We start from the raw sequence: 25,790 nt of genomic DNA on the forward strand, positions 1-25,790 counted from the left end.
GTGCCTCCTCCAGCATGTCGGCTCGGTCCACTGCAGCCTTCAGGTCCTTAATACCTGCTTCTCTCACCCTTACTCTTAACTCAGGATGGAGCACTGACATAAACTTCTCCATCACTACCAGTTGTTTGATATCATCTGCCGACTCCGCTTCCTCCGCCTTCAACCATCGTAGGAATTTTCGTTCCATATCCCTGGCGGCCTCGGCGTAAGTCTTTCCCTACGCTCTCGTACACTCTCTGAACCGCTTCCGGTACATCTCCGGAGTCAGCCGGAATGAGTGGAGCACCGCATTCTTAATCGCGTCGTAACTAGTACACTCCTCTAGGTCGAGCATGTTGTAGGCCTCCCAGGCTTCACCAGTCAACCTGTCCTGGACCAGAGCAGCCCAATCATCTTCCAGCCACTCCTTCAGAGTTGCTATCCGTTCAAAGTGTTCGAAGAACGCCTCAGCTTCCTGTGGTTCGAACGTAGGTAAGTCACGTTCCCTTACCTTGAGGTCATCCCGCCGTGCAGGTAGTGAGGGCAGACCACGCTCAACGCGACGCAATTCGACTTCTTTTTTCGCCTTTATCTCCTCCAGTGGCAGTTGTCTCTCTCCTTCTTCCCGCTACAGCCGAGCTTCTCGCTCACGCTCCTCTCGCTGCAGCCGTGCTTCTCGCTCACGCTCCTCTCACTGCAGCCGTGCTTCTCGCTCACGCTCCTCTCGCTGCAGCTCAGCTGCACGTTCCTCTCGCTGCAGCTCAGCTCCACGTTCCTCTCGCTGCAGCTCAGCCGCACGTTCCTCTCGCTGCAGCTGCAGCCGTGCTTCTCTCTCCTCTCGTCGCAGCTGGGCTTCCAGTTGCATCTTCATTATTTCCAGCTGCAGGCTCCTCTTACTACAGCTGGACCTTCCACTGCTCCCATGTTCACTGTGAATTCCCTCCACACTGGTAGGCGCTTTGGGTGGCTCTAGTCGGGACGGTTCACCTTGCGACGGCTCTCCTCGGGACGGCTCCTCTTGAGATGGCTCCTCTCCCGTCGCCTCCTCTCGAGCTGTGAGCTGTGCCATGATCTCTATCCTTCGCTCCGCTACCTTAGTCGTCCTCACCCTGATCCCAAAGTGGTTTGCCACTTGTTGGAGCTGGGCCTTGGTACAATATTCCAAAATTCTCTCGTTCCTTGTGTCAATAAATTTCTTTACTTTGTCCTCCTCCATCTCTATATCATTGAGCATACACGACAGCACAGACAAGTTAGTAGGCACTAATTTCACCGCTTCAGTCCCTTAGCTGGCTGAGTAACAGTACCACTGAATTCACTGGCCACACTGTATTAGTACCCTGGCAACACTTGTCTTGAAATTTGGGCCACACTGTAGCTTGATCCACGCTTCCTGGCGAAGTTCCCAGTTCTTGGCTACTGGGGTTCGAATCCTGGCAAGGTCGCCAGTTCTCTGTCACGTGGAGGTGGGCCGGGGCTCTGCTAGCACTCGGCTGCTAGGGGCTCAAAAGGCCGAATACTCAGCCCCTCCGACTCCCGGGATCCACCAGAGTCTCCTTGGTCACACAGGAGAGGACCAACAATGCCCACCTCCGCAGGTCTTTGCTTCCAACACAAAAGGGGTGCCACTGATTCACCCTGGAAGCCCTTCAGTCAAACACGGGGAAACTGCTGTTAACAGTTCCGGCCTAGACCCGTGGAGGAGTGAAGGAAGACTCAGGCTTACCTTATAACAATAACCTCCCTGAATCTTGCCTGCCAGACAAAAAGGTTGCAGGAACTCCTTTCCCACCTGTCTTCTCTATCTTCTTCTTAACAAGGTCGCCAGCTGGGTTATTATATCTGCACCCCAGCAATGCAGTTCAGTGGGTGTATTATATATTGTTTGTAGCCAGAAGGTTGCTACTCCCATAGATCTGCTGCTAGAGTCGACCCAGGGTACTCTCCCAGGAAGGTCTGTGTGGCTTTACCTCTCTCTAGCCACTACGTTACTAATTGCCACCATTTAGGCACTGATACTGATCGGATGGCTAAGGGTACACTTTTATATAAGTCCGTGCTGTCTTAACCACTCTCCAGGCAATAAGAACTTCTATAGAGAACGTTGTGTTCCCTAGGTGGTACTATGATAACCTTCGTGTATGCTCATAGAGAAATATTATAAATGGAGGCACACTTAGACACAATAATAAAATGTGTGAATTTACTGACGCAAATTACATGAACACATATACAATCACAAGTAATACATGAATATGGAAATAAGGATAATAAGTCTGGAGATCGTCAGCCTTTTCTTCCACGACCTCCAACACTCCTTCAACTGGGCAGAAAGACAGGAGTCCCACACTCTCTCACAGGAGGGCCTCTTCACCACGTCGGCGCCTCTTCTTCACTGTCCTGCCATCCATACACACTGTCCCCTCTGACAGTCCTGGACACAAGCTGCCTTGCAGCCTATTCTACTACTAAAGTATTAATGTCCTATTTCCACATACATGAGTAAATATTGTGGCCTAACTAGCCTACTCACACAAGGGGTAATGGGAGGGAAAATGATCTACCTTACGTTCCTGGCTCATGACGCCTGTCCCTCGATGGTGTGAGGTTCCCTCGCTTCCTGAGTCGATCCTTGACGGTCCAGGAACGTTCCACAGGTCTTCAGGTGTCGTGGATCCTTCGCGTCGTCGCCGTTCCAATCCCTGAGATTCAGCTACCCCAATCCTGGTTCATCAATAGGCGCTGAGCTAATCACTATTTTCCCACACTCGCCCCTTCCACAAGGCGTTGCTCCTTGTCGTAGGCACGGTGTCGTCCTTCCAAAATCCTCAGTGGATGCGACCCGGTCACAGCTAGGCTTACCCGCCACACCTTTTCAGACCCTCAACGTCCAGCGTCGCCGCCCAGCGTCGTCGCCGAATATTTTCCAAGTTTAGCACTCTTTCGCTCAATAAACCTGGGTCCTTTTTGCTTCCCAGAAGCGCGGGGTCTCCAATATATCTGATGGGCTGCGATAGCCTGCACTAATTCACAAAGAAAGGCTTGTAGAGCCTCTAATCCTTGAGAGCTGACCGAGGTGCGTCCTCTCGCTTCCAAGGCCAGGTCAACTCTGACGTTGGCGCCGCCCGGGGCACTCGGTGACGTCACGGCGGGCCCTGATTGGTCGCCCGCGACCTAAGTCGGCCAATCCGCGATCGGCTAGTGTCCTTTCCAAAACGTCATATCTGCAGTAGGGGATACTCTTTCATTTTATATCAGGGCGCCAATTTCCCCTTACTTACAACTTATAATGTAACGTTCTCCCTTAACGGGCAGCCGGTCTGGTCGCCACATATATCAATAGACTCCCGGAACCTCAGCGAATCAGTAGGGAGAGCTGATATGACTCTTTAAGCCGGCAAACGAAAGAAATAGGAGCGGGCATCGTAACAGTATCGAGTGCATCATCCAGATCCAAGTACTTATGGATTGTGCCGAGAAGCATATTTAGACATATGCTATTGTGAGAATTTCTATTATTATATATGAACTTGAACTATATTTCAAGTGCGCTCGGTCAGAAAAGACAGCACATTACCAGAACTTTAAATACCAGATGTGAGATTATAATTTAAAGCTGAAAATAAAAGGCGAGAGAAGCCGCCGGAGTCCAAATCCTTGGCATTCCTACCCAGTGGGTTGTTAAGCTCCTTCAACTGCTGATGGCAAGTTTAAGGGTAGTTAAATGGGATCTCGCACCAAATTTATAGCTGGTGTGTGTAGCTATGAAATTGGTTTGAATCCAGTAGCAGGCGTTCAATAGCAAAGGAACCAAGAGTCTAGTATGCGGCAGAGTAAATCTTAGGGGGCAAGATTATTGGAAGGTGTGGACATGAAGGTACTTCTTATTTCGTAACAATTAATATTTATTTAAACTTTATACTAATACACGGCACAGCAATTTAACGTTACGTTAATGTCCGAAGTGACACTATGAAAAGCTAATCACTCAACCAATACTCACCTAGTTGTGCTTGCGGGTGTTGAGCTTTGGCTCATTCGTCCCGATCATATCTACATTTGAAACTGTGTATGGAGTCAGCCTCCATCACATCACTGCTTAATGTATTCCATTTGTTAGCTACTCTGACATTGAAAAATTCTTTTTAACGTTTCTGTGGCTCATTGGGTACTAAGTTTCCATCTGTGTCCACTTGTTCGTGTACCCCCCGTGCTAAAGAAATTATCTTTTTCCATCCTGTCAATTCTCCTGAGAATTTTGTAGGTGGTTATCAAGTCTCCCCTTACTCTTCTGTTTTCCCAGGGACGTGAGGTTCAGCTCCCTTAGTCTTTCCTTAGCGCTCATACTTCTCAGTTCCGGGAAGTGCTGGCCGCCTTCAGCAGCCAGCACACCTGCTCGTTCATTCCCACATATTCCAACGTGGGAGGGGATCAACAGAAACTTGACGACTCTTCCCTGATTGGTGAGTACCCTCACAGCTCTCTTAATTTCAGAGACTATTGCAAGATTTTAACTCAGGCTTTGTAGCGCTGCGTTTGAATCAGTACAGATCACTGTGCCAATAGCGTTTCGTTCAAGGAATCTTAACGCCATAAAAATGGCAGTTAGCTCTGCTTGCGTTGAGGAAGCATAGTTCTCAATACGTGTTTTTTCTTCATTTCCCCATTGAAAGGCATTATTCCTAATTACAGTGTATGCTGCACCAGCCCTCCCATTGACAGGATTAGATGGCCCCATCAGTGTAGATTTGATTTAGTTCATCTCGGTCTACTTTATAAATTTCCCCGAGAAACTTGTGCCTCATTTCTTGTGGTATCATGTTGGATTTTTTCGTTGCCATCTCACTGATGATGATCTTGCATGAGTCATCCTCCCAGGGAGGTAACCTCTCTACAGGCAGGAGCTCACGGGCTTGCTCAAGCAGGTAAAATTCTTCGAGGTAGCAGACTGATCTGTGATGCAATTTTTCGCTTCTCATGTTTCCCCCTGTAAGTAACACAGAGCTCAGTTTTTTCTTATCAATATCATTGTAATGGGGATCTCTGGCCATCCTAAATGCAAGCTTAGCATTCAGTTCCTTAATTCTGCTTTTAACACTGGGGAGGGACAACTCCTCTCGTAGATTAGACGTTTTGGCAGTTCTTGGAACTCCAAGAATGATTGTCATGGCTTCATTTTGAATGCTTTCAAGCCTTTTCATATCGCTTTAGGAGTAGGTGCACAAAACTGGCGCGGCATAGTCTATGACGGAGCGCACATAGGCTGTGTACATTATTTTAAGCACGGCAATAGAGGCTCCATGTCCATTCCAGGTCATAGCTTTCAGTGCCCTGAGTCGACTTTTGCATGTTCCTATGAGTTGATTGCGCTCCTCTTTCTTCCCCTTGTTAGAGCCGACAGTGACGCCAAGGTACCGACAGTGGTCAACCCATTCAAGTGTTACACTATTAATTTGTAGATCATTTTCTCCCCGCTTGTGATGAGAGTATGCTTTTGTCATGTTTGTAGAGTGAAACCGAGCTCAATACATTTCCTTCCAAGGAGTTCAATGGACTGTTTAATTTTTCCCAAGGTGGGAGTTTGTATTAGGACGTCATTTGCATATCCCACTTGTTGTGTTCCTTCCGGAAAATCAATATTTGCAATGGCGTTCATAAGTACATTGAATAGTGTGGGGCTTAAGACTCCTCCTTTGGGGGTACTGAGTTCCATACTCATTGTTCTCGAGACTGCTCCGTTGAAGCAGACCTTGGCTTTCCTCCCTGTCAGGTAGTCTTCAATCCATTTCAAGAGTCTCCCCATGACACCCATGCATGCAAGCTCGTCCAGGATCGCAAAATCCCATGTGCTTTGTCGAAGGCTCTTTAATGTCAACAAATACAGAGTACCTAGCTGTGTCATTAACCAAGTATCAAATCAAATGAAATCAAATGTTTATTCAGGTAAAAGTACATACATAGAAGATTAGTTACAAACGTAATGTTGGATTTATAGATAGAGCTAGTACATACAATACCTAAAGCCACTAGTACGCATAGCGTTTTGGGCAAGGTGAGGTGGGGAAAAAACACTAAGACTAAAACTTATTAGTAATTGAGCTTAAAGTATAAATTGCCTTGAAAGAAAAAAAAATGGATGGAGGAAACATAATAGAAAATAGCCAATATAGAAGTTGGTCAACAAGCAGCATTTTTTTTAAAGTAAGATATGGGTTGACATTTAGGGGTAAGGTAGATTACATGGAGTTAATTAGGTAGTACTTAGTTTTCATCTTAAACTGATTGAGGTACAGCATTTGACATGATTGGGGAGGTCATTCCACATTCTGGGTCCCTTGATTTCTAGAGCATTTCTAGTTTGGTTAAGTCGTACTCTTGGAAAATCAAATAGGTATTTGTTTTTGGTGTGGTGCCCAAGGGTTCTGTTACAACCTTCTAAGAAGCATTTAAGTTCAGGATTGGCATTACAATTCAGAGTTTTAAATATATAGAGTACACATGAGAGGATGTGCAGTGACTTAATATCTAACATATTCAGAGATTTGAGTAAGGGTACCGAGTGCTGTCTGGGGCCAGAGTTAGATATTGTTCTAATAGAAGCTTTGTGTTGGGTAATTAGAGGACGTAAATGATTTTGGGTAGTAGAACCATAAGCACAAATACCATAGTTGAGATAAGAATAAATGAGAGAGTAATAGAGCATCACCAGAGCAGGGCGAGGTACATAATATCTGATGTTAGAAAGAATGCCAACAGTTTTAGAAACTTTTTTTTTGCTATATTTAGAAAATGTCCCTGGAAATTCAGCTTGTTATCAATGAGAGCACCAAGAAATTTACCATCAACTGTAGTACTGATATGTATATTGTTTATTCTTAGATTAATTTCATTTGAGGATTTAATACCAAACAAAATATAGAAAGTTTTGTCAATGTTAAGGGTGACTTTGCTAGCAGTTAGCCAAAGACGGACTTTATTTAATTCAGTATTCACTGTGACATTTAGAGCAAGAGGGTCAGGACTGGAGAAAATGAAAGTTGTGTCATCAGCAAATAAGATTGGTTTGAGGTGTTGAGAGGCATTTGGAAGGTCATTAATGTAGATGAGAAAGAGGAGAGGGCCAAGTATGCTGCCCTGTGGAACACCAATCTTTATGGGTAGTGCTGGAGAATTGGAATTATTCACAGAAATATAATGAAGCCTGCTAGTAAGGTAAGACTGAAGGTATTGCAGGGAGTGACCTCTGACTCCATAATAATGTAATTTAAGAAGAAGGTTTTAGTGGTTGACAATGTCAAAAGCCTTATGTTGGTCCACAAATAACCCAACAGGGAACTCATTTTTATCAAGAGCTGTACGTATCAAGTTAATTATACTAATAAGTGCATCGTTAGTGCTTTTATTGGGTCTGAAACCATATTGGCAAGAAACTAGTATATTGAGTTGGGCTAGATATGAGTAAAGCTGCTTGTAGAATAGCTTTTTAAATTATTTTGACAAGGTTGGCAGGATTGATATAGGTCTGAAATTGTTGACATCAGATTTGTTGAGATCACCACATTTGTGGACTGAGGTTACTCTCGCTTTTTTTTTAGAATATCCGGAAAGGTTTGGAGTTATTTATTTATTTATTTATTTATTTATTTATATATATACAAGAAGGTACATTGGGTTTGTGAGAATACATTGGATAGTACAGTATTTACATTCTTGTAAAGCCACTAGTACGCGCAGCGTTTCGGGCAGGTCCTTAATCTAGCAGATAATTTTAAGTAGGTAATTTCAATCAGAATTGATAAATGATAAAGATACATTACAAGAGAAAAATGAGATAAGAGAGATAAGTATGTATATTAAAGCACATTGTTATATTAACGCTCTGATTGATTACATTGACAGCTTGATTAGTAATTTAAACAAGATTAATAGACACCATACAGCAGATTGACAGCACATATAAGACAGCAATGATCACAATGGTAAAGATGTTCAGATTGGGTACATAAAGATTGGGAGACTGGGTAGCAAAAGATACAGATAAACAAGATTTATAAACACCATACAACAGATTGGCAGCACATATAAGAAAACAGCAATGATCACAATGGTAAAGATGTTCAAATTGGGAACATCAAGGTTGGGAGATTGGGTAGCAATTGATACAGTGCAATTTTAAGGCAAAAAGTGAAAAACTATGAAGATACTATGAAGAAAGAAAAACTATAAAGATTAGGTACTTTTTGTCAGGAGACATATTTTCCCTGCTCTCTCGTGCACTGAATTAAGTACGAAATTGCACAGTGCACCAGTGATGTGCACCGTGATTCAACTTTCTGAATATAACTTTTCCACAGTCGTGTTGGGTATCGTTGGACAGCCCATGACATTTGCTAGCCATTGATGTCATTCTGATCGCTGTATCAGGTCTGTGAAGGAAATTACAGGAGGGAGTTGATTTCAGTGAAATTTTTGTACAAGTCAAGTATAGAGAGGGAGGTATGGGGGGTTAACGGCCGTAGACCACCCCCCCCCTATCACGTGTCCACCTCGTGTGAGTGGGGGTAGCGTCAGGGGGCAGGTGCGCGATTGGTTGAGGGTCTGGGGCCTCAGAAATGCTGAACCGTGATTGGCCAAGGCGCTGAGGGGTGCCGCATGGTACCTCCAGGCATAGTATTGGCGGGAACGACATTCTTACCTTGGACGTTGCACCCTGACGACGTATTTCCCGTGCAAGGCCAAGCATCGGGAAATACCGCCTGCAACGTTACTGAAAGTCACACCTACATCTTGCTATCTTTCCGTGTGCCGTGCGTAAGAATCCGGTAATCGGGAAGGGGCTTGTATCGAGCCGTGTGAACTTGTCATCTAGCTGCGTAATTGTGGGACGCCATCTTAGAGGAACTGGACTGAGAGTGAGGCGTTAATTATCGAGCTACAAAAACGACATCCGCAGTCGATCGTATCTGTGCTTGAAGATACTGCTGTGAGACGTGCTAGAAAGGGTTTCAGTGTTATGAGAGAAACCTTAAATGTTATAATTCTGAGGAACAGTGAAGGTCTTCATCTCGAGTCTCGTATACCGTCGTAACACCGTGTACCGTCGTATCCTGGGGTACCGTGTCAAGTGGAAGGGGCGTGGTACCGCATCCCTGCTGTTGTGCGCAACCTTGGCTGCCTGTGCCGGTGTGTCTGCGCCATCCTGGTCTCTGTGTGTGTGTAGAGCTAACACCCCGTGGTCTAGTACCCTGTGCTCCACCTGACCACGTGTAGGAAGTGAGGACGCCTACGTCATCATCCAGCAGCAGCAGTGGGAGTGTGACTGACGTGTATGTGTGAGTGAAAGAGGGGCCCCACATCATTAATGTAAGTACACTGTTTCCGTTTGGGTAATAAAACTCTGAAGCTGGGTTCGCCCCCAGTGTTCCGTCTGTCCTCTGTCCCTGGGACCACCTGGGGAGGTGAATGGGAATTGGAGACGTGTAAGTCTACCCTGTTTGTCATCAAGTTGAGGATTGGGCCCAACTGTGAATTATGACGTGTGTGAAGACACCTAGTGACACATTCAGAGGTAAAGTGAGTTATTTACTTCTATTATTTTTCTATGTGTCGTGTATGAACTCGCTGTAATTTGATTCCCTTTTTCAGCAGTGAAAAGTGGTAACAGGGAGATTTCCCTTGGTTATATATTTTACTGTTGTGTTGTGGTAAAGTGTGAATTATTGGGGGATAATTTACTGGGGGAAGTCATTTACAAGTTTTGCCGTGAGTGGCAAGGATGTACTGTGTTGTACTGTGATGTACTGTGTTGTACCGTGTGTAAACCGTAGACAAGTTGACCTTGGTGGAAGGCGTTGTGTACTGTGAAGGATTCCGTGAGAATTAAAGTCAGTTAACGTCACCGGGGGTCACGATTTACTTAACGAGGTCACTTGTTCGTTGAACATTGTTGTGATTAACGTAGAGACGTGTAAAGGCAACAGCCACAGTGAAGTTCACGCAGTGGAGGAATTGTCAAGTGAAGACTAACGTAGTGTTAACGATTTAACGAGCTGTCGTTAATTGAGTGATTAACGTAAGGGGTTGACCGGTCTGTTATGATCGGAGTCAATTGCGCTGTAATTAAGCTGTTGTAATTCGTTGGACTGATCAGCTCTGTCTGCGGACAGGGTGATTAAGCACTCGTAGCTAATTAAAGATAATTAGTAATCGCCACTTAGTGAATTCACCAGGTGTTGATGTTGTTGTTTACACGGAGTATTGGAACATTGTGTGTGGTACAGTAGTCTACCCTCGTTAAGGTAATCTTGTCGTAAGACCGGAAGTGAACTGTCAGTTGAGAGACAGTAGGCTTTATCAATACTCGTCTGAATTAATAGGCTGTTGTATTCAGTAATTAATTGGGAATTACTCACCGAATGCTTGACTTTCAAGTTGATGTAATTAATTGATTTACAAGTTATTGATGCCATTTAAGTGTCGTTGAGACACGTGTGTGTTAACGTAATTTTTTAAATTCAATTAGAGTAACTTTTGTTTTGTTTGTCCTAAGAGACAAGTGTTAACGTAAGATTTTTTTTATAAGGGGTTATCATTCTTGGATTAACCGCCTTGTTACTTGGTACCTCGTTGTGGGCAGCGAGCGCCAGTCAAGTTTTTGTGATTATAGTATTGGTCACCGTGAAGCCGTGACAATATTGATTGCAAACTTGCGTCACCAGTGGGCACCACTTTGTTCAGTTAGTGTCTCCTTATCCCGACGACGGGATAAGGATACCGTGGGTCCATCAGGCTGTTGATTAGCTGTACTTTAATGTGCCACTGGAGTGACAGTAAAGTAACGTAAATTCACTGTGTAGTAGTTTTAGTTTTGTTTTGTGAATAAATTGTTTTGTTATAGAAACGGTCGTTTACGTCAAACCTTCCAATATTACTGCCCACATTTCATGTTCTGCAACGCTTTGCCTGCTTATGTTCATATCAAGTCTGTAAACAAATAAAAGAAAACAGTTATCACTCGGACCAGATATGAGGCCGCACTTCATAAACAGGATGAGTGACTGGTTCACAGAATACCAAATCCCAGAAGACATTGATACATTTGTTGATGACCTTAATCACCAAATTGAGAGCTGTCTCAGAGTTCCGCGCCATACACCTGGGCGAAGTAACCCTCAGAGGAAGAAAATAAAATGGTATGAGAACGATTACATAAAGAGGCTTAACGCAAATGTAAGAGACATGAGTAGAGAGTACCGGAAACATCCCACTGAAAGTAACCAAGAGTAGTTTAAAACTGTGTGTCAATTAGCTAGGGAAGAGAATATTAAAGAGCGGGAAAGACAATGGCTTGACTTCACTAGCTCTATTGGACGGGAAACATCTGCAAGACAAGTGTGGGCAAAAATTCAGATAGCTAAAGGGGGCAGAACCCGGCTTGCGGCTCACAAAGACCCCCAAGGGCAGGGCCGAGGAACTAATTCACAAGTGGAGTGATGCAGCATCCTCCTTCTCCCTCCGTGCAGAAATCAGCAGGGAACAGCTCCTGCGACATGATGACAGAAGAATTAGGATAACAAGAGCATTGTCTAGTGATGACGAATATGGGGAACCAATCACAGCCCAGGAAGTAAGGGGCGCAATGAAAAAGGGTAAAAGTACAGCATCTGGTGAAGATGGCGTCACCTACGACTTACTCAGTGCACTGTGTGAAGTGTCTAGGAATCCACTACTTCACCTGTTTAACAAGACATTCCTAAGTGGAGTGCTGCCCACACGATGGAAACGCGCAATATTTGTTCCCATACCGAAGCCCAATGACCCTGGTAATTACAGACCACTGAATTAATTACAGACCAGTCTCGTGTCATGCATTTGCAAGATGCTTGAAAGGATCATCCTAAACCGACTGTTGCACAAAATAGGCAGATTAGGGGAGGGGGTCAATGGATTTCTTAAAGGACGGAGTATAGCAAATTGTATAATTAATTACTTGGCTAATAACACGGCTAGGTACTCTGTATTTGTTGACATCAAATGAACCTTCGACAAAGCACAGGGGATTGCGATCCTGGACGAGCTTGCATGCATGGGTGTCAATGGGAGACTCATGCAATGGGTTGAAGACTACCTCACACGGAGGAAAGCCAAGGTTTGCTTCAATGGAGCAATCTCCAAAACAATGAATATGGAATTTGATTTTCCGGAAGGAACACAACAAGTGGGATATGCAGATGATGTCCTAATACAAGCTCCCACCTTGGGAAATATTGAACAGTCCATTGAACTCCTCGGAAGGAAATATAATGAGCTCGGTTTCACTCTCTCCACAAACAAGACGAAGGCATACTCCCATCACAAGCGGAGAGCAAATGAAGAACTACAAATTAATGGTGTAACACTTGAATGGGTTGATCACTATCGGTACCTTGGCGTCACTGTCGGCTCTAACAAGGGAAAGAAAGAGGAGCTCAATCAACTCACAGGAACATGCAAAAGTCGACTCAGGGCACTGAAAGCTATGACCTGGAATGGCCATGGAGCCTCTATTGCTGTGCTTAAAATGATGTACACAGCCTATGTGCGCTTCGTCATAGACTATGCCGCACCAGTTCTGTGCACCTACTCCTAAAGCGATATGAAAAGGCTTGAAAGCATTCAAATTGAAGCCATGACAATCATTCTTGGAGTTCCAAGAACTGCCAAAACGTCTAATCTACGAGAGGAGTTGTCCCTCCCCAGTGTTAAAAACAGAATTAAGGAGCTGAATGCTAAGCTTGCAAGTAGGATAGCCAGAGATCCCTATTACAATGATATTGCTAATTGTCTGAAATTTGTGATTGTCTTGAAATTTTCACACAACGTTCCATTCGCATTTGAGAAAGTTTTTATATACATACTATATAGATGTCACATCTGTGACGGGAGAGAACATGCTTTTTTGAAAAGGCGTCTTTTGTCGGAAAATCCGACACCAATTACTAATATCATGCAATTGCAAATAATATTGCTGCCATTGTATAAACAAGTTACCCATAGAAGTGTAACTTGTAGTGGAATTTTCCGTCTATAGAAAACGGGATATCCTTGCCACATACTATTATAAATTCACCAGCTATTCTGCTGGGAATTATTCTTAAATATATTAGTCTTTGGACTTTACCATCATAAAACATCTCATATAAATTAATTTAATTATCAATATTAAAATAGAGTAAATGTAACCCTTCTATCACTTTCTGATATCTGGACAATGTAGGCCAGTAGTGTCGATAGTGAAGGAGTGGTCAGATATTGTTGTTAGACCACAGAGTCTTGGGGCAAATTCGGCTCCTATATAAATTCTCTTGGACGAAGTGTGACGAAGAACAGAGTAGTGGTCTTCCGTCATCAACACGCTGTCAACAAATACAAGGGAGGTGTCTTTCCGAAACCCGTTTATCTAATCATTTTTGGCCATTAATGTTAGGTAGATATTTTTGGCGAACCGGTGAGAGCACAAATGATCGACTCAAAAAAGGTAATTAAGCCTTGGTCCTTATTTGATCTATTGTGCAGTGTTTTCTCTGATATAGCTGTCATATATTAGGATTCTAGCTTTATAGCTAGTGCTTTTGTCAGGTCAAGAAGAGGAAGCAAGCTTTGTGAATCAGTTACTGGGTGATGGAAGCTGCCTCACACGAGGAAATTTGGTGTCTACATCCTAGTTATATCTGGTGAACTAAGCCTGCTGTATAATAAGATAAGGAACCTCCTCAATGTATACTAATGTGTTAATATGTGACTACCTAACCTAACCTAACCTATCTTTGTAGGTTAGGTTAGGTTAGGTAGCCGAAAAAGTTATGTTAGGTTAGGTTAGGTAGTCGAAAAAACATTAATTCATGAAAATTTGGCTTATTAGGCAAATCGGACCTTACATAGTAGGCTGAGAAGTGCGTTCTGGCTACTAGGTACGACATATATATATATATATATATATATATATATATATATATATATATATATATATATATATATATATATATATATATATATACATATATATATATATATATATATATATATATATATATATGAATATATGTATATATATATATATATATATATATATATATATATATATATATGTATATATATATATATATATATATATATATATGTGTGTGTGTGTGTATATCACGAAAATAAACACGTGATTAAGAATGTGACAATGTCAGACCACGGAGGAAAATGAAACAGGAATTTCCTTAAGTACTTTCGTATATTAAATACATCTTCAGAAGGAATTCCTTCTGAAGATGTATTTAATATACGAAAGTACTTAAGGAAATTCCTGTTTCATTTTCCCACGTGGTCTGACATTGTCATATATATATATATATATATATATATATATATATATATATATATATATATATATATATATATATATATATATTATTAAATATGACCGAAAAAGTAAGATTAATAATTCTAACACGAATTTTCTCAATCTTTCGTACATTACGCTTCACTGTTGGAGGTAAATCAAAAATCACTTCTCCAAAATTCATTTTTATTTCTAGTCTGACGCGACACGGGCGCGTTTCGTAAAACTTATTACATTTTCAAAGACTTCACAAATACACAACTGATTAGAACGTATCTCTGATTTTATATCTACATTTGAGTGAGGTGGGAAGGGTGATGTGGCATTAACACAAGACAGAACAGGAGGGGATATTAATAGGGTATTAAAAGTATCAACACAAGACAGAACAGAAACAATGGGTATTGAATAGAAGTGTTTGTAGAAAGCCTATTGGTCCATATTTCTTGATGCTTCTATATTGGAGCGGAGTCTTGAGGTGGGTAGAATATAGTTGTGCAATAATTGGCTGTTGATTGCTGGTGTTGACTTCTTGATGTGTAGTGCCTCGCAAACGTCAAGCCGCCTGCTATCGCTGTATCTATCGATGATTTCTGTGTTGTTTACTAGGATTTCTCTGGCGATGGTTTGGTTATGGGAAGAGATTATATGTTCCTTAATGGAGCCCTGTTGCTTATGCATCGTTAAACGCCTAGAAAGAGATGTTGTTGTCTTGCCTATATACTGGGTTTTTTGGAGCTTACAGTCCCCAAGTGGGCATTTGAAGGCATAGACGACATTAGTCTCTTTTAAAGCGTTCTGTTTTGTGTCTGGAGAGTTTCTCATGAGTAGGCTGGCCGTTTTTCTGGTTTTATAGTAAATCGTCAGTTGTATCCTCTGATTTTTGTCTGTAGGGATAACGTTTCTATTAACAATATCTTTCAGGACCCTTTCCTCCGTTTTATGAGCTGTGGAAAAGAAGTTCCTGTAAAATAGTCTAATAGGGGGTATAGGTGTTGTGTTAGTTGTCTCTTCAGAGGTTGCATGGCTTTTCACTTTCCTTCTTATGATGTCTTCGATGAAACCATTGGAGAAGCCGTTATTGACTAGGACCTGCCTTACCCTACAGAGTTCTTCGTCGACTTGCTTCCATTCTGAGCTGTGGCTGAGAGCACGGTCGACGTATGCGTTAACAACACTCCTCTTGTACCTGTCAGGGCAGTCGCTGTTGGCATTTAGGCACATTCCTATGTTTGTTTCCTTAGTGTAGACTGCAGTGTGGAAACCTCCGCCCTTTTCCATGACTGTTACATCTAGAAAAGGCAGCTTCCCATCCTTTTCCGTCTCGTAAGTGAAACGCAGCACGGAACTCTGCTCAAATGCCTCCTTCAGCTTCTGCAGATGTCTGACATCAGGTACCTGTGTAAAAATGTCGTCAACATACCTGCAGTATATGGCCGGTTTCAAGTTCATGTCGACTAAGACTTTTTGCTCGATGGTACCCATGTAGAAGTTTGCAAACAGGACACCTAGTGGAATTTTCCGTCTATAGAAAACGGGATATCCTTGCCACATACTATTATAAATTCACCAGCTATTCTGCTGGGAATTATTCTTAAATATATTAGTCTTTGGACTTTACCATCATAAAACATCTCATATAAATTAATTTAATTATCAATATTAAAATAGAGTAAATGTAACCCTTCTATCACTTTCTGATATCTGGACAATGTAGGCCAGTAGTGTCGATAGTGAAGGAGTGGTCAGATATTGTTGTTAGACCACAGAGTCGTGGGGCAAATTCGGCTCCTATATAAATTCTCTTGGACGAAGTGTGACGAAGAACAGAGTAGTGGTCTTCCGTCATCAACACGCTGTCAACAAATACAAGGGAGATGTCTTTCCGAAACCCGTTTATCTAATCATTTTTGGCCATTAATTTTAGGTAAATATTTTGGGCGAACCGGTGAGAGCACAAATGATCGACTCAAAATAGGTAATTAAGCCTTGATCCTTATTTGATCTATTGTACAGTGTTTTCTCTGATATAGCTGTCATATATTAGGAGTCTGGCTTTATAGCTAGTGCTTTTGTCAGGTCAAGAAGAGGAAGCAAGCTTTGTGAATCAGTTACTGGGTGATGGAAGCTGCCTCACACGAAGAAATTTGGTGTCTACATCCTAGTTATATCTGGTGAACTAAGCCTGTTGTATAATAAGATAAGGAACCTCCTCAATGTATACTAATATGTGTAGTTAATACTGTAGTTTGATTGGCTTCATATATATAAATTCAATATAAACCCCCCTAATGTGTAGTGGATGGATTTGAGAGATTATTGCAGAAATACAGTCCACTTATCATACAAGTTGCTATCGAAATATATAAATCAACGTAAATATAAATTATATATAAATTCATATTAATTAAATAAATATAAATCTCACAGGTCGGTTCCCACATGTTTTTAGTTTTTTTTTTCAAGTTAGGGAAATCTTTAAAACCTCTACCGATTGCTCTGAAATCTTGACACAACATTGCATTCGAATAGGCAAGTGTTTTTATATACCTATTAAATACATGCCTCACCTGTGACAGGAAAAAACATTCTTTTTTTGAAAAACATTGCCATCTGTATGACGTATGAGCACCACAAGCTGTAATCTCTGAAAGTTCTTCACCGATTGCTTTGAAATTTTGACACAACGTTCTTTCCGAATACGTGCGTATTTTGATATACCTACTATTAAGATGCCACACCTGTGACAGGTGAAAATATTCATTTTTTGAAAAACAGCGCCATCTGTTGCACTTAAGAGCAACATACGATGTACAAAATATGTTATGATTCCATTTCATTGTTTCTGATTGCATTTATATATTGATTTTTCATAGATTTTTATTTATTTTTATTTTTTATTTAATTATTTTGTGGGATGTTGCGTTGGAATTGAGCTATATTGTTTACCATACCGTTTATTTTGTCGGTATAGCTTATTTGTTTCTTTTTCATTGCATTTCATTTCGTTTTTTTAACTGTTCTTCTTATTTTTCAATTCAATTGGTAGTGAAATGGAGCTGTGTCGATTGATCAACGTTTTTATTTAAATATTTCGTAAGTATTTTTGTTTTTGTTTTGAAAACAAGAAAATGGATAATACGTTTATTTCACAGCTGCAAATGTGCCACAAACAGCTATGAATCCACTGGCTACAACGTTAACTGCTTTCTTCACGTTATGTCAAAATGACGCGTTTGCGAAAACACTACTGTATTCGGAAGTGCCTACGTATTACACATGGAATGCGAGTAGAAAATCCTTTGAACTACGTAAACGAGGAGAGCGAGTCCACGGACAACCTGGCATATTCAAACAAACTACGATAGGTAAACTGTACACTGTGCATTCCAATCAAGATGAATGCTTCTTTCTTCACAAGCTGGTGGTAAATGTGCCCGGTCCAACGTCTTTCCAGCCATTGAGATTTGTCAGCGGCGTAACACATGCCACTTTCCGTAGTGCATGTCACACTCTGAATTTATTGGAGAACGACCGACACTGGGATGTATGCGTTAATGACACGTCCAACACGTCACATCCTAATCAAATTCGTGCATTGTTTGCAGTCATATTGACCACCGGCTCTCCTTCATCTCCAACAGAGTTATGGGAGAAACACAAATCGCGCAAATGGCTGAAAATATTGCCCGTCGAATACGGAAGGAAAATTCTAATATAAATATGAATTTCTCAACAGAAATCTACAACGAAGCGTTGATAATGATTGAATACTTGTGCTTAGAAATAGCGAACAAAGTTCTCAATCAATTGGCTATGCCAAAACCGAATCGATCTGCTGCTGCTTTGCTCGATGCAGAATTGAGTCGTGAACAAAAATTACAACACGGGTGATCTGTTGTCATATGTGCAATCAAATATTCTTAAGCTAACGCTTGAGCAAAAAGGCATTTTACAATCAAATAATTCAAACTGTCAATATCGGGTTTGGAGAAATCGTCTTAGATGCGCCAGGAGGAACTGTAAAACCTTTCTAATTAGATTGATTTTGGCAGCATTTTGATCCCAAAATGGCATAACCTTAGCTCTTGCATCGTCCGACATGGTAGCTGCGACATTGCTACCAGGTGGAAGAACTACTACTTCGGCTTTGAAATTGCCATTGAACATGCAATTCGTTGAAACTCCCACGTGCAACATTTCCAAAGCATCCGGCATAGGAAAAATATTGCAGTAATGCAAACTTATTGTTTGGGATGAATGCACAATGACCCACAAAAAATCGCTGGAGGCTCTTGATCGATCATTGCAAGATTTGCGTGGAAACTTCAGGTCTTTTTGGGAACGCATTAATATTGCTTGCATGATATTATATGCAAACATTACCTGTAATTCTTCGATCGACACCAGCGGATGAAATAAATACTTGACTTAAATACTCTACTTTGTGGCGCCATGTAAAGATGTTAAAATTAACTACAAATATGCGACTGTAAAACAACTCATCAGCTGAGATATTCTCACATAAATTTCTGGAAATTGTGAACGTAAACGTGCCGGTTGATCTGACCTCAGGACGAACTTCATTGCCTCATAACTTCTACAATTTAGTGACGTCAAAAGAAGAATTGATTGAAAAAGTATTTCCCAATATTCGAACCAATTATAGGAATCACGATTGGCTGAGTGAACAAGCTATTTTTGCCGCCAAGAACAAAGACATCTAAGAACTTAACAATATTATTCAGTCTAACATTCAAAGCGAGGCAGTCACATAAAAGTCCGTCGACACTGTTGAGGAAGCAGATGAAGCAGTTAATTACCCAACAGAATTTTTGAGTTCACTCGATCTGCCAGGAATACCACCACACGAACTGTAATTGAAAATCAGTGTGCCAATTATCATGTTGCAAAATATCAACCAGCAAAAGCTTAACAACCGCACGCGGCTTGCAGTAAAAACTATTTAGCAACGTCATAGAAGCAACAGTCTTGACAGAACCTTTTAGAGGTGAAGATGTCCACATTCCTATGATTCCAACGGATATGCCATTTAAATTTAAGAGATTGCAATTCCCAATTCGATTGGCGTTTTCAATCACCATCAACAAAGCTCAGGGCCGATCTTTAAAATTGTGCGGTTTATATCTAGACACGGATTGCTTCTCACATGGACAATTATATGTTCTGTGTTCTGGAGTTGGCAAACCAGACAATCTCTATCTTCACAGACAACGGAACAAGAAAAAATATTGTATACCCACAAGCATTGTGAAATTAAACATATTAGAAACGTGTGTTTTCTCTTTTCTTTCTTTTCCATTTAACCAGAATGAGCCACAGCAACGTATGGCGGGTACAGCTTGTATACTTATAAGAATATATACCAACCGGGCTGTGGTGGGTATGTAGGCCTGAGATCCGCTCCAAGCAACAGCCTGGTGGACCAAACTCTCAGAAGTCAAGCCTGGCCTCGGGCCGGGATTGGAGAGTAGAAAAACTCTCAAAAACCCATCAAGCAGGTATTAACCAGGTGTATGCTTTTGTAAAAGATGCCTTCCTTCCAGTAAGCAACGTCATTAACATTATTTTTTTATGGTATTGCTCAGTGTAAGGGAATGTAGATTCCCTCAGCTAGTTTTCCAAGTTTTCTAGATTAGGCTAGTCGCTCTAGGGACTCAAGTCAAGAAGTTTTCAAACTAACAAACACTTGTGGGGTGTTGGATGAAAGCTTATGTTTAGGACTGTCATTTGAGACTATTCAGAAGTCTGTGATTGCTCTGTAGAGAGAATTACAGAAATTTTCCTGTTTCTGTGAAATAGGATGAGAGTTGAAAGCGAGTGGTGTCGGTTGGTACTTGACTCTCCCAATGGTTTTAGGGGGGGGGGGGGGGGAAGGACAGAGGGGTGAACGTTGCCCCCCCCCACCATGTGAGACATTGCACCACTGTCTTTAGGCCTCCCCCTCCTTGTGACGTCACGGGACGCCTGAGGGTGAGTGAAGCCTGTGATTGGTTTAGGCATCTCTACTCCTAGCTGAGTTTTGGCGCGAACAGTTGCGATTGGAAGCGGCACCTTGAGTTGTGCCGGCTTCGTGCTGATTGGTCAAGACAAGGTAGGAGGGAGAGATGAGCATTTTGAGTTCCCCTAGCTCGCGAAATAGGCAGTTTGAGCTGGACAGCGAGCCGGAGAAGACGTAGCTGGGTGGAGGTGGCCGCCTGCCACCTCCACCCCCCCGTTAATTGCTGTCATTCCCTTGTTACTCAGCGTGGATGGCACTCCTGCCATCCTGGGTTGTGCCAAGGCCCAATTTGCGTGAAATTGGGGCCGATGAAGTACAGAAGGACCAGTAAAAAAGCCTCAGAGACAGTGGGCACCCATGAGGCAACGAGCAGATCCTCATGGTGTAACAGGTGGTTTGAATATCCTGTCTAGTGTTGATGGACAATTGGTGGAATACGGGCAGTATAATTGAGGGTGTTATTACAGGCCCCTGTTGGACTTTAAATTCCATCTAGCAGCGGCCATGTGGTGACGCCGCCGGCCATTGTCACCCGAGTGTACGAGCGAGCACGCTGATGATGGAGTGTAAAGTGATCTCCCATCCACGTGTGTATGCCTGTAGGCGCCAGCCAGCCAGCTGGGCTGAGGCATCCCATATGGGCGCCGCGCCGCCCACCTTGGCCAGCTGCCCGGGGGGGTCACCCACCCAGACCACCCGAGCGGCCAACCCCCTAACCCCACCCCGCGCACCAGCTCAGCCCGGGGAGGGGGGGAGGGGTGCTGTGACGTCATGCGCTACCCGTGGCCACCCCTTAGGGCCACGAGGTGGCCACATGCTTGGGCCACCTTCCCTGGACATTCTAGGGCCACACCTCGCACGAGGAGCGAGCTAGGTGTTTACAGCCAGAGAGGTAGTGACCAGGGATATGATTGTTGTGGCGGATTTAAAAAGAACGTGAGTACAATTATCATTGTGTAACAGTGTGTTAAGGACCGGTGGAAATTCCGGTAAAGGCTGTGTTGTCCCATAGCCCCGCCAGGCTAGGGAAGCAGCTGAGTGACAGCTGTCAGTGGCACGTCCAGGTGACTGGTAGGGCGGTACCTGGAGATGGATGTTGTACACGGGACCACACTGTAGATATAGAGTTATATATAATGTGTGTAGACTGGCTCGGGTATGTAACCGGTCAGTGTACAGATTTACCGTATAAATGATCCAGTTGTTGATTCTATATAATCGGTCAGACTGGATTAGTGCTATGGAGTACCAGCATGTAAAATTATTATCATTTGCAGAGGTAGGCAGGCCAGCATTGCAGGGATGTCAGTGGATACCCTGAGGTCTGTGTAGTTAGAGATACATTTATCTGGTGATATAATTTTCATTGATTATGTGAATGCCATTTCTATGTGTTCATTTGCATGTTTTTGTGTACTGTGTTGAGTAGTGAGTCAGTAGATGTGATTGCTGAATGATTGCCTAATGATGTCATTAGCATGTGGGGGTATGCTGACGGCATCATTATGTTGCAGGTTTGTGCAGTGTTGTTATCAGTTTATACGATATTACTGTCCTAGGAGCTGTGTTGAGGGTTTAAGGGACCTATATGATTATTCAGGGGAATTCACAGTACTTAATGAGAGCAGGCAATTGATTTGTTAATTGCCTTGCTGAGATAAGTGTGTTCTCACAGTAGTCCTTTGCAACGGTTGCAAGATAAGGGGGGCAGTAATATTGGTATAATCTTGTGTGTTGCCAAACCGTGTGTCATTACTGTGTGGGCACAGTAATTAACGAGTTGCAGTAGCCGCAACCGTATGTGGGCAGTGCATTTGTGTTGTTGCATGCCATTGGAGGGTGACCTATGTAACACTGGGGTTACTTTGTTTCTTTAAGTTGTGTTGAAGACTTAAGGATTCAGTGAGTTAATTAAGTAAGGGGTAGTTAACTGGATAAGGGGTGCACACTTATTGTGGAGTGAGTGAGGGCTGTTATGAGAGAACAACGTTGAGCTTGAGTGAGCTCGGGAGCAATTAATTGTCCGTGTGACAACTAATTGACCACTCTAGCTAATTATGTAATTAGCCTTCTCATCATGAATTCACATAGTGGGAGAGGATCTGTCAGTATTTGTGTTAACGTAATTTGCTCCGGACTAATTACCTTTCGGGGGTATAGCAATTAGTGACTCATGATAATTAGTGGAATAATTAACGTCTGGGGTCTTGAGGACTCAGATGACTCGGTAAAGCGAGGTCATGGAGCTAGCATAACTCGTTATATTAATCATATCCTGTCTGAGGACAGTGGATTAATTGCACTCATGTTAATTAGGGTAATTAACTCCTTTCCCGTGAATTCACAGTGTTTGATGAGACCTGCTTAGGCAGTGCGGAGTGAGGCGTATTTATAGATGATTAATTATCGGTCCTGGTGACAGTTAATTAATTGCTCGGAGTTAATTAGGGTAAATAACGCTCAGTAAAGTAAATTTTTGACACAGACTGTTGAGAAGCTACCAAGTTAGGGTAGGCTTAGTTAACGTAACTCAATGGGGATGTAATTAGTGGTCCGTTTGACCTTAATTAAGAATTACTCACTGAATACTTGCAAGGAGTCAAGTGTGATGTAATATAAGAGAGTTTTGAGTTATTGTTAACAAGATGACATGTGTTAAGAGAGACAAGTGTTAATGATTAACGTAGAGTACCATCATGTTGTTGTCTATGAGAGACAATTGTTTGTGATTAACGTAGTACTTTGTTGCTGACTGCTGTGATCAGTCAATTAACGTAAATAATCACATAATCAGTTTGGTAATTGATTAAGGCAATTTCTTTTGTTTATCGTCTGGTGACGAGAGTAGAGTAACTTAGGGATTACTGGAGCTGTGTCCTAGAATCCCACCTTGCCTGACTTTGTTTACTGTTTACAGTGCAGCTTCTTGTAGGGAGTTGCAAAGAGTGTTCACACGGGGTTGTGATAAAGGGAATCACTGTTGGACTACCCTCCTAGTTACGGGGGTCACTCCTGTTTGAAAGGAGGACCCTTAATCTTACGATTAGAGTAGCTGTTAGGGAAGCCGTGACACTATTGATTGCATGCTTGTGTCTTCAGTGGGCATCATTGTTCAGTTAGTTCACTTGTCAGCCCGAAGTGTCAGCAGGATGGAGCCTGCTGTCATTTCTCGAGGGGCTGTTGAATAACTGGCTTGCAATTGCCACTGGATGGACAATAACGTAACCATTCGCTGTGGTGTAACTTAGTCTGTGATATTTTTTTTTGTTGATTTGCAATATTGCGTCATCAGTGGGCACACCTGTGTTCAGGTTAGTTCAGTATGCAGTCGCACAGCAAGGGTTGCTATTTAGCTGTTTGTTATCGTGCCACTGGATGGACATTAACGTAACGTAAACTCGGTAATGTAGTAGTTAGTCTCATGTTATTAATAAATTGTTATGTTATAGAAAACGGTCTCTGACGTCAACCCTTCAACCATTCTTTTCCACCCATGTTCTGCATTATACGATTAAATGTTGATGTGATCTTGATATGACGGCTGTTCTTGGGAATTCGAATTCCAATTCATAGCGCCACATCAAATATAAATATTTGATTGTGAGAACCCGTCGGTTACCCTTTATTAGTTTTAACGTCCTGTTTAACTAGGAGGAGCCAGCGGCCTATTGTGGACAGGTTTGCACCCCTAGCGGTGGAGGCCAGGCGGTTTGCTCCCGCTTTTCCTTTTTCTATTGGACTCATGCTTAACTACCGTGAGCAGCCTTTAAACTTGTAGTCCACCTCCTAACGGAGGTAGGCATAGAAAAAAATCTCACACTCAGACATCCTAGTTTATCTCTCTACGCCTTTCCCTCTTGTGTCTGAAGCTAGACATGGTTTAATTAAAATATTCAGTGATGAGGTCAGAGTTTGTCTGCTGTGGATTCCTTCCCACATCCGTCTCCGAATGTATGATAGAACTGATGAGTTAGCCAAAAACTTTTGCCCATAAAGAGGGAACTGATTACCATCTTGGACTGCCTTTGAGCAACCTGAGAGCTGTAAATATTCCGGGAACATCAACAAAATCTCGTAGACTTGAGACAAAAAAAAAAGTAAAATTCACGCCAGTGGCTCCATCTATCCTCATTCTAGTATGCTGGAAGAACCGCAAGTCTATCAGTTATCCACGAAGGTTAGCAGACATATAGATGTCACCACTGCTAGACTTATGCTCGGCTACGAGCACCTTTGGAATTTAAAACATCTGCCGATGTAGATTTTGACTAAATGTAAACTCTGTCAGCAAAACTACTCGCATACCTTGCGCCATTATATATATTGAATGTGAAAAAATGGCAGAATTCAGAGATAACACCATCAGTGATGTCCAAGAAATGTGTAAGTACTTCATTCATAATGATGTACTGCCGGGAATCTTAGCGAAGTATCCAAAATGTTTGCTTACTGTAGGTGCAGCCTGCACATGACTGTAAAGCTGCCGCCCAGTTGGGTCGGTGTGGAGTAAGACTAGTAACTGTGTGACTCACCATATATGTAAAGTGCCTTTTATAGTGACTTGTGAGCCTCATGTTAAATCACTTGTGATATAAAAGATTATTGATATGTATATGTGTACATGGGCGCATATATATGCACATGTAGTAGTAACAATTATGAATGTAGCAGTAACAAATGCGTAACTAGCTTTCAAGTGATTTTCACTTGCCTAGCTAAACGAATTATGGGGTTCAGTTCCCGCACCGATTATGTGCCTGTGTAACCCTTTTTCCCGCTGCCCAAGGGATGGGTATAGGGTGCATAACAAAGAAAGAAAGAAAGAAATGAAACCGTTCTGCCCCAATCGCTCTGGCGGAATGACAGAGCGAGTCGGGTCTGAGTTCAGTTCTCAACTTCTAAGCTGTTGGACATAGTTTTCTTTTAGTTCACCGTTCCAAATCCAATCCCGACCCCTTCAGAGTCCTATATAGTAAATGGCTCGGCAATCTCCTCCCTTACCTTGCGTTGATTTCAGGGCTCAATTTCCCCACGGCCCGGTCCTCGACCATGGCCTCCTGGTTGCATGACTGTCCAACCAGACTGTTGAACGGGGTTTCTTGCCACCTGACGTATGAACCCCTTCTTATATTTCTCTAATGTCGCAAACTTGCAAGATCACTTTTTATTTTCTGCTAAATCATAATATATTCGCGGCAGACCTACGTATCCTCATCAGTCCAACTAAGAGACAACTGCATATGTCGTCTCTCAAACTAATACCAAAGGTTTATTCCGCATAATATTAATTTAATTATAATATAGCACGAGGTTAGTCTCAGACATTAAAAGGGGGCCTGATAGCTAAGTCGACAGCGCTTTGGATTCGTAGTCCTGAGTGTGAGATTTTTTTCTACGCCTACCTCCCTTAGGAGGTGGACT

General features: G+C 42.4%; 1 long non-coding RNA gene across 1 annotated transcript in view; it reads left to right on the top strand.

Annotated features, from left to right (window-relative positions):
• The first annotated feature begins 8,705 nt into the window (after nucleotides 1-8,705).
• LOC138358549 (uncharacterized) overlaps nucleotides 8,706-25,790 on the top strand; it is a 54,864-nt gene continuing 37,779 nt past the window's right edge. Inside the window, exon 1 of the long non-coding RNA XR_011225440.1 lies at nucleotides 8,706-9,162. This is a non-coding gene — a long non-coding RNA (uncharacterized lncRNA). The remainder of the gene's footprint in view (nucleotides 9,163-25,790) is intronic.

This window comes from Procambarus clarkii, chromosome 84 (genome assembly GCF_040958095.1).
Source record: "Procambarus clarkii isolate CNS0578487 chromosome 84, FALCON_Pclarkii_2.0, whole genome shotgun sequence".
In the NCBI taxonomy this organism is placed as follows: domain Eukaryota; kingdom Metazoa; phylum Arthropoda; class Malacostraca; order Decapoda; family Cambaridae; genus Procambarus; species Procambarus clarkii.